Source organism: Manis javanica, chromosome 10, assembly GCF_040802235.1.
Source record: "Manis javanica isolate MJ-LG chromosome 10, MJ_LKY, whole genome shotgun sequence".
Classification (NCBI taxonomy): domain Eukaryota; kingdom Metazoa; phylum Chordata; class Mammalia; order Pholidota; family Manidae; genus Manis; species Manis javanica.
The window spans coordinates 68,478,764-68,492,528 of NC_133165.1; positions in this window are offsets into that span (position 1 = coordinate 68,478,764).

The window sequence follows — 13,765 nt, forward strand, 5'->3', positions numbered from 1 at the left end:
GAAGGCTTGACCGGGGCTCAAGGATCAGCTTCCCAGGAAGCTTACTCATGGCTGCTGGCAAGAGGCCTCAGTTCCTCACCACACAGATTTCCCCAAAGGGCAATTGTATCCTCACAATTTGTATCTCACTTCTTCCAGAGCAAGTGGTTCAAGGGCAAGGAGGAAGCCATGTGCTTTGTGTAAGCTTGCACAGTATTCAGAAGTCACACGCTGTCATTCCCATCATTTTCTGTTCATTAGAAGTGAGTCACTAAGTCAGGCCCACACTCAAGGGGAGCAGAATTGGGCTTCACCTTTGGAAGAGAAGTAGCAAAGAATTTGTGGACACACTTTAAAAATCTCACACTTGTAATTTTCTAAATATATACCACACTTCAAGTAGAAGTTTAAAATAATACAATTATAAAATATTCTTTCAACTGAGCATTGTTAAGGAGAAGCGCTTCTTCCCCATATCTGATATTTCTTCCATATTCTTCAGGAACTCTTGTTAGTTTAACTCTTGAAGCCTCTCAGCATACCCTCCCCATTCCACCCCCAACACCACAATGTCCCACAGCCCTTCCCTCCCCAGGGAAGGTAGGGTCCCCATCTGATGGCAAACTGGAAATGAATTAACGTCCTTGCTCGGCTTAATTCCTCCTTATCCCCTTTTGGAAGCCAGAATGGCTCTTGGATAGCTCACTCCATGGCACAAATTTATAGTTCAGGGAGTATTATCTCCAGCCCAACATTTGGTTTATGTGCTTTGAACACTGAGAAACAAAATTGGGAACAGAATTTATAGACCAAAATAACATGTGAAGAGGATTCTCACAGGGCTTGAATTCATGGACCACAGAGATGGGTGCGTGGGGAGGGAATGCCCCTTGGCAGTTCGTTATATTGTCCTTACAGTATGCTGAGAGGGCTTTATCATTGTATGATTGTAATTTAACCCCTGCAGCTTGACCTTGACAAATGAGGGCTGCTTCTGGCCATTTTGTCCACAGGCAAATGGCTGTTTCACAGAGAAAGGACTGTGTGCATGGGCCACTTCTCACAAACAGTTTGACCATTTGGGTCACAACAAAGGCCTGGGGTAACCAATTTTATTACTCAGTGTTCAAAGCACATAAACCAAATGTTGGGCTGGAGATAATACTCCTTGGGCTGCGCTGGAATGAGGAGGTACAGTGCAAATCTCAGCAAAGATGTATGCCATTAGACCAAGCTCAGCCACATGGTGGAGGCTTTATAATGCAGGCCGCTGTATTTTACTCCACAGGTGCAGCTGAGGCCGATTCAAGTCTGAAGACAAGGCAGTCGCCCCGCATTAAACGATGAAAGACAAAACAATGTTCACTGCTTTCCCTGCAGGACTGCTGAGTCCTGCATGAGCTACAGAACAGTGGGGAGATAACAGCTCTGAATTGCTGCGGCTGGTCACCAGAAAGGCAACCCTTATTGAGTCACCTGCCTAAATTCCCCTCTGAATTTAGGGCCACGATGGAACCCATGGGAGGTCTAATGTTGAATTTATGAGGTTTGTACATAGGCTCAAGAGTGGTAAATATTTAAGAGTTCCTGGGTGTGTTTCAAGGTGATCCTGTGGTTGTAGGTGGCACGCGGGCACTCGGAGGGAACAGGCCTGAGAGAACTGATGGAATTCCAACAGCACAAGGACAAAGCTACTGGGGAGCAAGGACTAGCTCTCCCTGGACTCCTCTAAGGGCATGTGCTCAACTGAAGCTGTACCTTATAATCACCAACTAATTCAAAATCTCTAGAGGTGGGACCCAGCACTGGTATGGAGATACGGACTTGGGATAAAGTGTGTAAGGTGCCTAGCCTTGAGTCTGATGAATGGCTGGAATCTACTAAGTGCATGCTGGTGCCTGCCCCAATTCCCTCTCCTACACTACGCTGTCTTTTATTTTCCTAGAATGATTGGATGAGTTACCTAAGAAACTTAAATTACCTTTTCAACATTTCTTTTTCACAAAAGGTAATCCAACATTGCAATTTAATCCAGCAGTCTCAGAAAAGCTTATTCAAAGAGGTATTTTTCTTTGGAGACTTTGTGTCTCATAATCCCAATCTCATTCCCTCTTGTTCCCCCTCTCTTACACTGAAAAAAAACAAGTTTCTCAGTTCTCTAACCAGGACACACTTGACTGCCATTTAACTGTAAAGATACGGGATCATTACATGTGAGAATAATCTGGGTAGTAGAGAAAAACAGAATTTCTGCTTTATATTGCTCAAATATATGCTGTTTCCAAGATATTTTTAGGCTTTTTAATGGCTGGATGCTTCCCAGGAAAGAAAGTTGGTTCTTCCATCAGAAACTTGCTCTTTCTATCTAAGGATTTTTATATTGTTAGATCTTTTGAGAGTGCTTTCCAAAGTCCAGGATTTTAAACCACTGAGGGATAATTAATTAGGATAAAAAGGTATTGGGGTACAGCCAGCATTGTGCAGTACCAGGCCCACAGCCTGACTTAACACCATAACTCCAGCTTCCAGACCCCTGAGACTGTCTTCCAGGCCAGCAAGTACTCACTATATCCTAATGTTCATTATACACATTTGATATTCATTTTATGTCTGAATACTTACTGGGCTTCATTTTCTTGACTTGTCTATTTCTATATTATGCATTTTTTTTGGTTATTCAAAAAAAACAAGGTCCAGTTGCTTTATTGTAGCCTCCAGTTATGAACTTACTAATGATTTCTAGCCTTTTTAATAACATTCCTGACCATTTTCCTCTCAAATTTTGCCATGAACTCTAACCTATTTCCCAAAATCACAATCTCTGCAGAGAACAACATGTTCTGTTGGAACACTTGAAATAGTGTCACACATTACACTTGGAGATCACACGAGCCAGATGTTCACCTTGGTTAGTCATTGCTCTTGGCTTTGCCACAACTGATGATCAGATCGTATTAAATAGACGTGACTTATTTGGGTCTCACCTTGCCAGCAAAGCTGACAGAGCTGTGTCTCCACTCTGCTTGATGCATGCTGTTTAACACTGCGATGATTCCCAGATTAAATCCCTTCCCTTTACTGTTTGTCACTCTGCACAGCTCAGCTCCTGGCCCATTATCCCTTCTCTGTCTTTTTGGTTCTACTCCTTAACATGATCGCTGGACAGCAGTCTGGGAGAGATTCTGAGAGGATTTATCATTCCATGGAGGAGCTTCTGGCAAAATCCATTTCACAAATTCCTATCTTTGAAGATCAAGTCCTTGATGGCCCTGGACTTTCTTCAAAGTATAAAAAACTTCATAATCAAAACCAAAACTTGATAAGTAAATATTTAAATACTAAAGCTAAGTCCACTTACTCTTATAATAGGGATGATATTATAGCTACTAACAGTTACCGAGTACTACCTGTACTCTATGTTCTAAACAGTTTGCCTACATTGTCTCTTAATCTCATCACAAGCTTATAGAGATTTCTTTGTATACTTGGTTTCCAGAGGAGGCACAAAGGAAGTGACCTGCGCAAGCTCACTCAACTACTGGGTGGTGAAGCCGAGATGGGAAGGGACACATCTGTTTCCAGATTCTATGGCTCTTAAACATTACCCATTATAATAAAAGGGAAATCAAAGTGGTAACTAAACGAACTCCTCTCATGAAAAAGGACAGCATCTCTTGGAGTTAAGTTAATTAGTTGTAAGGCATAAGGTTTGTTACTTTCATTTATGGATGGGGCAATTTTAATGTCTTTAAAAACGTACTTCTTTTCTTGCACTCAATAAACATTGGTTGGGCAAGCATCTGTCGGGTACCTCACTATATGTGGGTGGACATAAATTTGAAAAAGACAAATTTCTTACTCAAATTGTTCCCAATCAGATAAAAGAGTCACACTTGGGAAAAAAGCCTTGAAATACAGTGTGATAAATGTTACCATGGGGTGCACACAAAATGTAAGGGTAGGAGAAAGGAGATCAGGCCATTTGAATTTATGGCAATACGTCCAATTCTTATGTTCAGGTATTAGCCTCAGCAATTCAGCTACTCTGGAAAGAATTTGAACTCTTAAACAAATCACCTTTTTTTTCCAAGAGATATAATATAGTGTTGTGGCTTAAGAATGTCAGTTGTGGAGTCAGGGTAGCTGGGTTTGGCTCCACTAATTTTGAGCAACTTAATTAACCTCTCTGTGGCTCAGTGTCCTTATCTGTAAAATGAGTTTAATTTTAATAAAAGAATTATGATGAGAATTGAATAAGTTAATATATATGAATTTGTTAGAGCAGCACCTATAATAAGCACTATATGTATTAGCTATTGTTATAATTATCAATAAAAATACTGATGTTCATGGAAAGACTTTATAAAGTGAGAATGGATGCCTTCTTCAAATGGACCAGCTGATATTAATGACAATATGCAGTCATTGAGCACCTAATATGTTCTAGCCAACATGCCAGGGTATGGGGAACAAAGTTAATTCAAGAGCTCATGAATACTCAAGAAGCTTATAATAACATGGAGGTGACAAAAATCTAGCCAAAATACATTAGAATAAGTGGTATTTAAATATAATGTGCTAAGGGAAAATGCAAATGAATGGAAAAATTAATTATGTGGAACCAGAAATACTTCTTTAAGGAAGTGACATTTGAGCCAGACCTTGAAGGAATACAACCAAATGTGACCAAGGTCATTCCAGGCATAGGGAACAGCATGGCAAAGATATGAAGGGGTAGTAGAAACATAGAAAGTTGAAGGCTTATGTGATGCTTATAGAAGGGCATCTGGAGATGAGCAGGGAAAAAGTGGAGTTAGTTCTCATGAAGAGCCTTGTAGGCAATTCTAAATTTTGGACAGAGTAATATGACATGATAACATCTGCATTTTAGAAATATCACTCCTGAGGCACCATGGGGAATGTTGGGGGAACTAACAAAGGTAGAAAAACCCATCAAAAGATTATTGCAATGATCTTAGGGAGAAATGACTGTGGCCTGAATCTGGCCATAACTAGGGGAGGAGGAAAAGAGATGATACAATAGAAATATCAACAAGACAGAGTGACCAATTAGACATGGTAGATCAAGAGGAAATGTTGAAGATGACATTGAGATATCTAGGTTGGGTGACCAAGTATTTGTTAATGCTGATGATCAGAATCAGAAAGGCAGAAGGAGAAGCAGCTACATTAAGCCACCCCTATTTAGCAGCAAAAAACTGAACTCAGGGGGCTCAGGAGGGCAGTCTTGATGAGGGCTGTGGATTTTGAAGTCCTGAAAGTTCACTGGGGATTTAGAAAGTTATAATCAACTAGGAAAAGGAAGTAGAACAACAAGAGGACTAAAATTAGAAGCCTGAGAAACTCCTAAGTTAAAGGGATGTCCAGAGAGAGAAAATGAGTAACAGAATGTAGAATAGATACAGAAAGAACAGCCAAGGCAGGTGCCTGGCTGTGGCCGTGGAGGGGTAACAAGATTGTTGGAAGCAGATGGAAAAGGAGAGAAAGAATTGGCAGTAGAACCATAGTAGCTACAAGACAAGATTTTAAGAAAGTTATGGTGACGGGCAAAGAGGTCAGGAAAAGAGTAGAAGACAGTACTCTCAATTCATAGAAAGAAATTTAAACAAATTGTACTCTAAGTTCCCATTGTGGGGAGTGGTATGAGGATATATAAGGTATAGAGATAGAAACTTAACTTGAGGAAGTTTCTGGAATCTTCAGTGCCATGATATGGGGGTGTTGGAGGAGCTAAGCTCCTCCAATTATCAGCTTAGCTGGTAATAAGGTCCTACAGTTGCACACAGGACACCATGAGGAAACCTCACTTCAGCTCTCATGACCGCTGCAGGAACAAATCCATACCTGAGGTACAGGACAAGGCTTTTCTTGTTCAGGGCCACAGGTGGGGCGTGAGGCTGTTTGGGACTCTTATATGCCTATTCTAGACACATCATGCTGCCATTCCTTCTCCAAGGGCTACCTGCCTCTCCAGGTGCACAGCCAAAATGTCTAACTCGGGTCTACACACACACACAGAGTCACACACAGGCACACTCACACATTTTCTCCTCTCGTTCACTCCAGTCCACAGTTTGAGTCTGGGAGATTGCTCTTCTAACTTGGTGAGGGGCTGGCAATGCCCTAATCTCACCCCTTGCTTCTTCCAAAGATTTGTCTATACCCCAAATTCAGAATATGTCCCAGGTCAGACACACACACTTGAACGCTGACAACAGCTGCACAGGTTACTTGGATGACCGAAGCAGGCCCATGGTGGCTTTGCCAACCTGGAGCTCCAGCAGTCCATCTCTGGGGGCCGGCACTGTAGCATTCTGGCCAGTTCTTCCTTGTGAAACTGCAGACCAAACTGTGCCAGATGGTCCAGAGTTTTATACTAAGCAACCCAACTTTTAAGTGCTAGGAACTATTTAACATTTTAAACACTGTGAGGCAATATAAAACACATCTGAAATACAGCCTGTAACCCATGAGTTTAAAACATCTACCTTAAAGTTTAAAGTTTTCTAAGAAGCTAGAAGTGTAGCAGATTATTTCTGCTTTCCATTCCATCACTTCCTCCTCAAGGGTCCCTACTATGTGCTTGAACAGTGTAGAAATTGAGGGGTGGTGGTGAGACAGGAAAGAGAAAATCAAGATAAAAGAACATAGTTTCATATGTCAAAAATATTATACAACAACACAAGATAAAGAATTCAAACCAAAAAGGGGCAGAAAACTAACATTTATTGTACTCTTTTTGTATAACCATTAACATACATATATTATCTCATTTCATCTTTATAATGATCTTGATAAGTATGAATCATTATTCTCAATTTACAGGAGAGGAACTGAGCTTCAAATGGATTAAGCAATTTGCCTGTGGTTACACAATGATGGAGCTGGAATTTAAACCTAGATTTTTTTTTATTCCAGAGGTCATGTTCCCATTCAAACTGCTTTCCAAGTGGCTGAACGCTCACATAATGAGAAATGTGGAAGTAACCAATATAAAATATAAATGTGTTCAGGGCCATCTGTTTCCCTCCAGTCCAATGCCCATTACCATTTTCCTTGGGGAAAAATATATGTTTGGGAATCTGGCCCCTGTTAGTTCCTATTTCATTACATCCAAGTCCTTCCTACAGATCTCTTTGTTCCCAGATTTACAAATCGTCTAATCAAGAATGTTACTTAAAATGGCTTTTTCTTTATGTACATCATTAGTCCTATGTTAAATTTTAGTGTAATTTTGGCTACTGATGAAACTAGCGGAAGTATACCCTAATTCTAGAATGTGTAAAAACCTATACTTACATGGCACACCCATGAAGACACTATTTCTATTCAACATTGCATAGGGAGGTTTTAGTCAACACAATAAAGCAAGAAATGTGTTTGAAAATGTCAAGCAATTTTATTCAATGACTGTGGTATACAGAGAAAATCCTTACACAAGATAATCTACAGGTAAATTATTTAACTTAATTAGTAAGCTTAGCAAGATTACTGGATGCAAGATGGACACACAAAAATTATATATACATTTTTTAAATTAAGGTATTATTGATATACAATCTTACGAAGATTTCACATGAGCAACATTGTGGTTTCAACATTCACCCATATTATCAAGTCCTCCTCACCCCATTGCAATCACTGTCCATTAGCAAAGTAAGATGCTACAGAGTCATTATTTGTCTTCTCTGTGCTGTACTGCCTTCCCTTTGACTGAACTATATTGTGAGTGGTAATTACAACGCCCATTAATCCCCTTCTCCCCTTCTCTCTCCCTCCACTCCGATCCTCCCCAACTCCTTCCCTTCAGTAACCACTTAGTCCCTTCTTGGAGTCTGTGAGTCTGCTGCTGATTTGCTCCTTCAGTTTTGCTTTGTTGTTATACTCCACACATGAGTGAAATCATTTGATACTTGTCTTTCTCCGCCTAGTTTATTTAGCTGAGAATAATACCCTCTAGCTCCATCCATGGTGTTGCAAATGGTAGGATTTGTTTTCTTCGATGGCTTTAGGTGCATTTCCATCTATAGCAGTCCCTTTAAAATGCTCTGTAAAGATGGATTGTGGGAGGTAAATTCCCTCAACTTTTGCTTATCTGGAAATTGTTTAACCCCTGCTTCAAATTTAAATGATAATCTTGCTGGGTAGAGTATTCTCGGTGGAGGCCCTTTTGTTTCATTGCATTAAATATATTATGTGACTCCTTTCTGGCCTGTAAAGTTTCTGCTGAGAAGTCTGATGACAGCCTGGTGGATTTTCCTTTATACAAGATGTTTTTTCTCTCTCTTGCTGTTTTTAATACTCTCTCATTGTCCTTGATCTTTGATTATATGTTTTAGTGTTGTCTTCCTAAAGGTCCCTTGTGTTGGGACATCTCTGCACTTCCACAGCCTGACATATTATTTCCTCCCCCAGATTGGAGATGTTTTCAGCAATTATTTTCTCAGAGACTTTCTATCTCTTTTTTCTCTCTCATCTTCTTATGGTACACTTATAATGCAAATATTGTTCCATTTGGATTGGTCACAGTTTTCTTATTATTCTTTCATTCCTAGAGATCCTTTTTTTCTCTGTGTGCCTCAGCTTCTTTGTTTTCCTGTTTTCTAATTTCTATTTCATTGCCCATCTCCTCCTCTAATCTACTTTTAAATCCCTCCATTGTGTTTTATTTGAGGTGCTGTATTTTTCAGTTTCTTTCTTTTGATGTCCTCCCTGAGATCTTGAATATTTTTCTGTAGTTCTATCAGCACATTTATGATTTTATTTTGAAATATTTATCAAGATTGGTGATTTCAGTTTCACTTAGCTCTTTTTCTAGAGTCTTCTGCACTATTTTTGTTTGTACAAAATTTTCTTGTCCTTTCATTTTTCTAATGACTCTTATGTGATGCTGTAGGTGGTATCCTCTCATGCACAGAAACTCTAATTTGTGGAGCTGCCTAGCACCTGTAGCTATGGCAGGAGTTGGCAGGCAAGTGGAACAGGAGCCTGCTAGGAAGAAAGAGCTCTTTCCTGCTTCCTGGCTGTAGTGCCTGCCTCCTCTGCCAGGTCCAGTGGGCTGTGTGTGCAGGGAGGAGACTTTGCCTTACTCCCCTGAAGCTGCTGTAAGCAGGGCCACCCTCCACCCCACCTGCCCCGATGCTGGGGTAGCAGGAGTGCAGGACTGGTGACTGCCAGGAGGAAGTAGCAGCAGGCTTCATATCATGGGAACACAGGCCTCAGGGCTGTATTGCCAGCCTGGATGGAGCATCCAAAGCTCCTGAGAGTTCCAACCTGCTGGGCTGAGTGTGCTGGGATGATATGTCCACCTTCCCCTTCTCCGGAGCAGCAAGCTCTGTGCAATCTTTGCCCCTTTAACACCCCTTTCGCTGTTGGGCCTTTCAAAGTGCCTGCCTCATTTTTGTCCCAGAGCAACCAGTTGTGGGTACCTATTCTCCACACATTTGGAATCTCAGTCTCTTCAAGTATTCTGCCTGTATTTGCTTTCTGACCCCACTAGTCTCCAATATACCATGTGATGTAGGTTCATGCTCTTGGAGCAAATCTCCAGGGCTGGGTGTTTAGCAGTCCTGGGCTTCTACTCTCTACCCTCTCCTTTTCTCTTCCTCCTGTCTGTGAGCTGGGGCAGGGGGAGGGCTTGGGTCCTGCCAGATTGCAGCTCTGCTATTTTACCCTTTTCTGTGAGGTCTTTTCTTTTCCTCAAATGTAGAAATTCTGTGCTGCAGTCTTTGCTTAGCTCTTTCAGAATTAGTTGTATTTGCTGTATTTTCATGTTACATGTGGTTTTGGGAGGAAGTTTTTGCGTCACTTCTCACACTGACATCTTTTTCCCATCTCAAAAATTATATTTTGGGGCGGAGCCAAGATGGCAGCTTGAGTAGAGCAGTGGAAATCTCCTCCCAAAAACACATAGAGCTATGAAAATATAACAAAGAAAAATCTTCCTAAAATAGAGACCACAGGACACAGGACAACATCCAGACCACATCCACACCTGCAAGAACCCAGCGCCTTGTGAAGGGGGTAAGATACAAGCCCCGGCCCGGCAGGACCCAAGCGCCCGTCCCCCCGGCTCCCGGCGGGTGGAAAGAAACCGGAGTGTTTTTTTTTTTTTTTTGGCGAGTGCTTTTTGGAAGCCTTAAAGGGACAGGGACCCCATTGCTAGGGAGGCAGGGTGGCAGGACCGGTGAGCGGGTGCCTGGGACCGGCACTTGAGGACGGAGGAAATCGCGCGTTTTTCCCCCTTTTTTTTCTCTTTTTGGCGAGTGCTTTTTGGAAGCCTTAAAGGGACAGGGACCCCGGTGCTAGGGAGGCAGGGCAGCAGGACTGGTGAGTGGGTGCCTGGGACCGGCGCCTGAGGACAAAGAATATCCCGCGTTTTTCCCTGCGGGACCGGTGGGCAGGTGCCTGAGATCGGCACTTGAGGACGGAGGAAATCGCGCGTTTTTCCCCTTTTTTTTCTCTCTTTTTGATGAGAGCTTTTTGGAAGCCTTAAAGGGACAGGGACCCCGGTGCTAGGGAGGCAGGGCGGTGGGACTGCTGAGCGGGTGCCTGGGACCGGTGCCTGAGGACAAAGAATGTCGCGCGTTTTTCCCTGCGGGACCAGTGGGCAGGTGCTTTTTGGAAGCCTTGAAGGGACAGGGACCCTGGTGCTAGGGAGACAGGGCAGCAGGACCAGTGAGCGGGTGCCTGGGACCGGCTCCTGAGGACAAAAAAAAAAATCACGTGTTTTTTCCTTTTTTTTTTTTTTTTTCTGTTCCCTCTCTTATTGTTGCTGTTGTTGTTTTGGTTTGGAGAGTGCTTTTTGGAAGTCTTAAAGGGGCAGGACAGGTCACTTAGACCAGAGGCAGGGAATCTGGGGATCTCTGGGCACTCTAACCCCCTGGGCAGCAGGGAGCACAGAGGCCCCTTACGGAGATAAATAGCCTCCGAGCTGCTCCCCCTCCAACAGGGCTCCACCATTTTGGAGGAGCAGCCCCAGCCAGGCCACGCCCACAGCTACAGCGGAGATAAACCCCATAGCAACCGGGCAGGAAGCAGAAGCCCTGTCTGCACACAGCTGCCCAGCACAAAGCCACTAGAGGTCGCTATTCTCCCAGGTGAGGAAGGCCAAAAACCAACAAGAAGGGAAGCTCTTCCAGCGGTCACTTGTACCAGCTCTGCACACTATCTCTATCACCATGAAAAGACAAAACTACAGGCAGACAAAGATCACAGAGACAACACCTGAGAAGGAGACAGACCTAACCAGTCCTCCTGAAAAAGAATTCAAAATAAAAATCATGAACATGCTGACAGAGATGCAGAGAAAAATGCAAGAGCAATGGGATGAGATGCAGAGAAAAATGCAAGAGCAGTGGGATGAAGTCTGGAGGGAGATCACAGATGTCAGGAAGGAGATCACAGAAGTGAAACAATCCCTGGAAGGATTTATAAGCAGAATGGATAAGATGCAAGAGGCCATTGAAGGAATAGAAGCCAGAGAACAGGAACGTATAGAAGCTCATATAGAGAGAGATAAAAGGATCTCCAGGAATGAAACAACACTAAGAGAACTATGTGACCAAGCCAAAAGGAATAACATTCGTATTATAGGGATACCAGAAGAAGAAGAAAGAGGAAAAGGGATAGAAAGTCTCTTTGAAGAAATAATTGCTGAAAACTTCCCCAAACTGGGGGAGGAAATAATCGAACAGACCATGGTATTACACAGAACCCCCAACAGAAAGGATCCAAGGAGAACAACACCAAGACACATAGTAATTAAAATGGCAAGGATCAAGGACAAGGAAAGAGTTTTAAAGGCAGCTAGAGAGAAAAAGGTCACCTATAAAGGAAAACCCATCAGGCTAACATCAGACTTCTCAACAGAAACCCTACAGGCCAGAAGAGAATGGCATGATATACTTAAGGCAATGAAACAGAAGGGCCTTGAACCAAGGATACTGTATCCAGCACGACTATCATTTAAATATGATGGCGGGATTAAACAATTCCCAGACAAGCAAAAGCTGAGGGAATTTGCTTCCCACAAACCACCTCTACAGGGCATCCTACAGGGACTGCTCTAAATGGGAGCACCCCTAAAAAGAGCACAGAACAAAACACACAACATATGAAGAATGGAGGAGGAGGAATAAGAAGGGAGAGAAGAAAAGAATCTCCAGACAGTGTATATAACAACTCAATAAGCGAGCTAAGTTAGGCAGTAAGATACTAAAGAAGCTAACCTTGAACCTTTGGTAACCACGAATCTAAAGCCTGCAATGGCAATAAGTACAGATCTCTCAATAGTCACCCTAAATGTAAATGGACTTAATGCACCAACCAAAAGACACAGAGTAATAGAATGGATAAAAAAGCAAGACCCATCTATATGCTGCTTACAAGAAACTCACCTTAAACCCAAAGACAAGCATAGACTAAAAGTCAAGGGATGGAAAAACATATTTCAGGCAAACAACAGTGAGAAGAAAGCAGGGGTTGCAGTACAAATATCAGACAAAATAGACTTCAAAACAAAGAAAGTAACAAGAGATAAAGAAGGACACTACATAATGATAAAGGGATCAGTCCAACAAGAGGATATAACCATTCTAAATATATATGCACCCAATACAGGAGCACCAGCATATGTGAAGCAAATCCTAACAGAACTAAAGAGGGAAATAGACTGCAATGCATTCATTTTAGGAGACTTCAACACACAACTCACCCCGAAGGATAGATCCACCGGGCAGAAAATAAGTAAGGACACAGAGGCACTGAACAACACCCTAGAACAGATGGACCTAATAGACATCTATAGAACTCTATATCCAAAAGCAACAGGATATACATTCTTCTCAAGTGCACATGGAACATTCTCCAGAATAGACCACATACTAGCTCACAAAAAGAGCCTCAGTAAACTCCAAAATATTGAAATTCTACCAACCAATTTTTCAGACCACAAAGGTATAAAAGTAGAAATAAATTCTACAAAGAAAACAAAAAGGCTCACAAACACATGGAGGCTTAACAACATGCTACTAAATAATCAATGGATCAATGAACAAATCAAAATAGAGATCAAGGAATATATAGAAACAAATGACAACAACAACACTAAGCCCCAACTTCTGTGGGACGCAGCAAAAGCAGTCTTAAGACGGAAGTATATAGCAATCCAGGCACACATGAAGAAGGAAGAACAATCCCAAATGAACAGTCTAACATCACAATTATCAAAACTGGAAAAAGAAAAACAAATGAGGTCTAAAGTCAGCAGAAAGAGGGACATAATGAAGATCAGAGAAGAAATAAATAAAATTGAGAAGAATAAAACAATAGCAAAAATCAACGAAACCAAGAGCTGGTTCTTTCAGAAAATAAACAAAATAGATAAGCCTCTAGCCCAACTTATTAAGAAAAAAAGAGAATCAACACAAATCAACATAATCAGAAATGAGAATGGAAAAATAATGACAGACTCCACAGAAATACAAAGAATTATTAAAGACTACTATGAAAACCTATATGCTAACAAGCTGGAAAACCTAGAAGAAATGGACAACTTCCTAGAAAAATACAACCTCCCAAGACTGACCAAGAAAGAAACACAAAAGTTAAACAAACCAATTACGAGCAAAGAAATTGAAATGGTAATCAAAAAACTACCCAAGAACAAAACCCCGGGGCAGACGGATTTACCTCGGAATTTTATCAGACACACAGAGAAGACATAATACCCATTCTCCTTAAAGTGTTCCAAAAAATAGAAGAA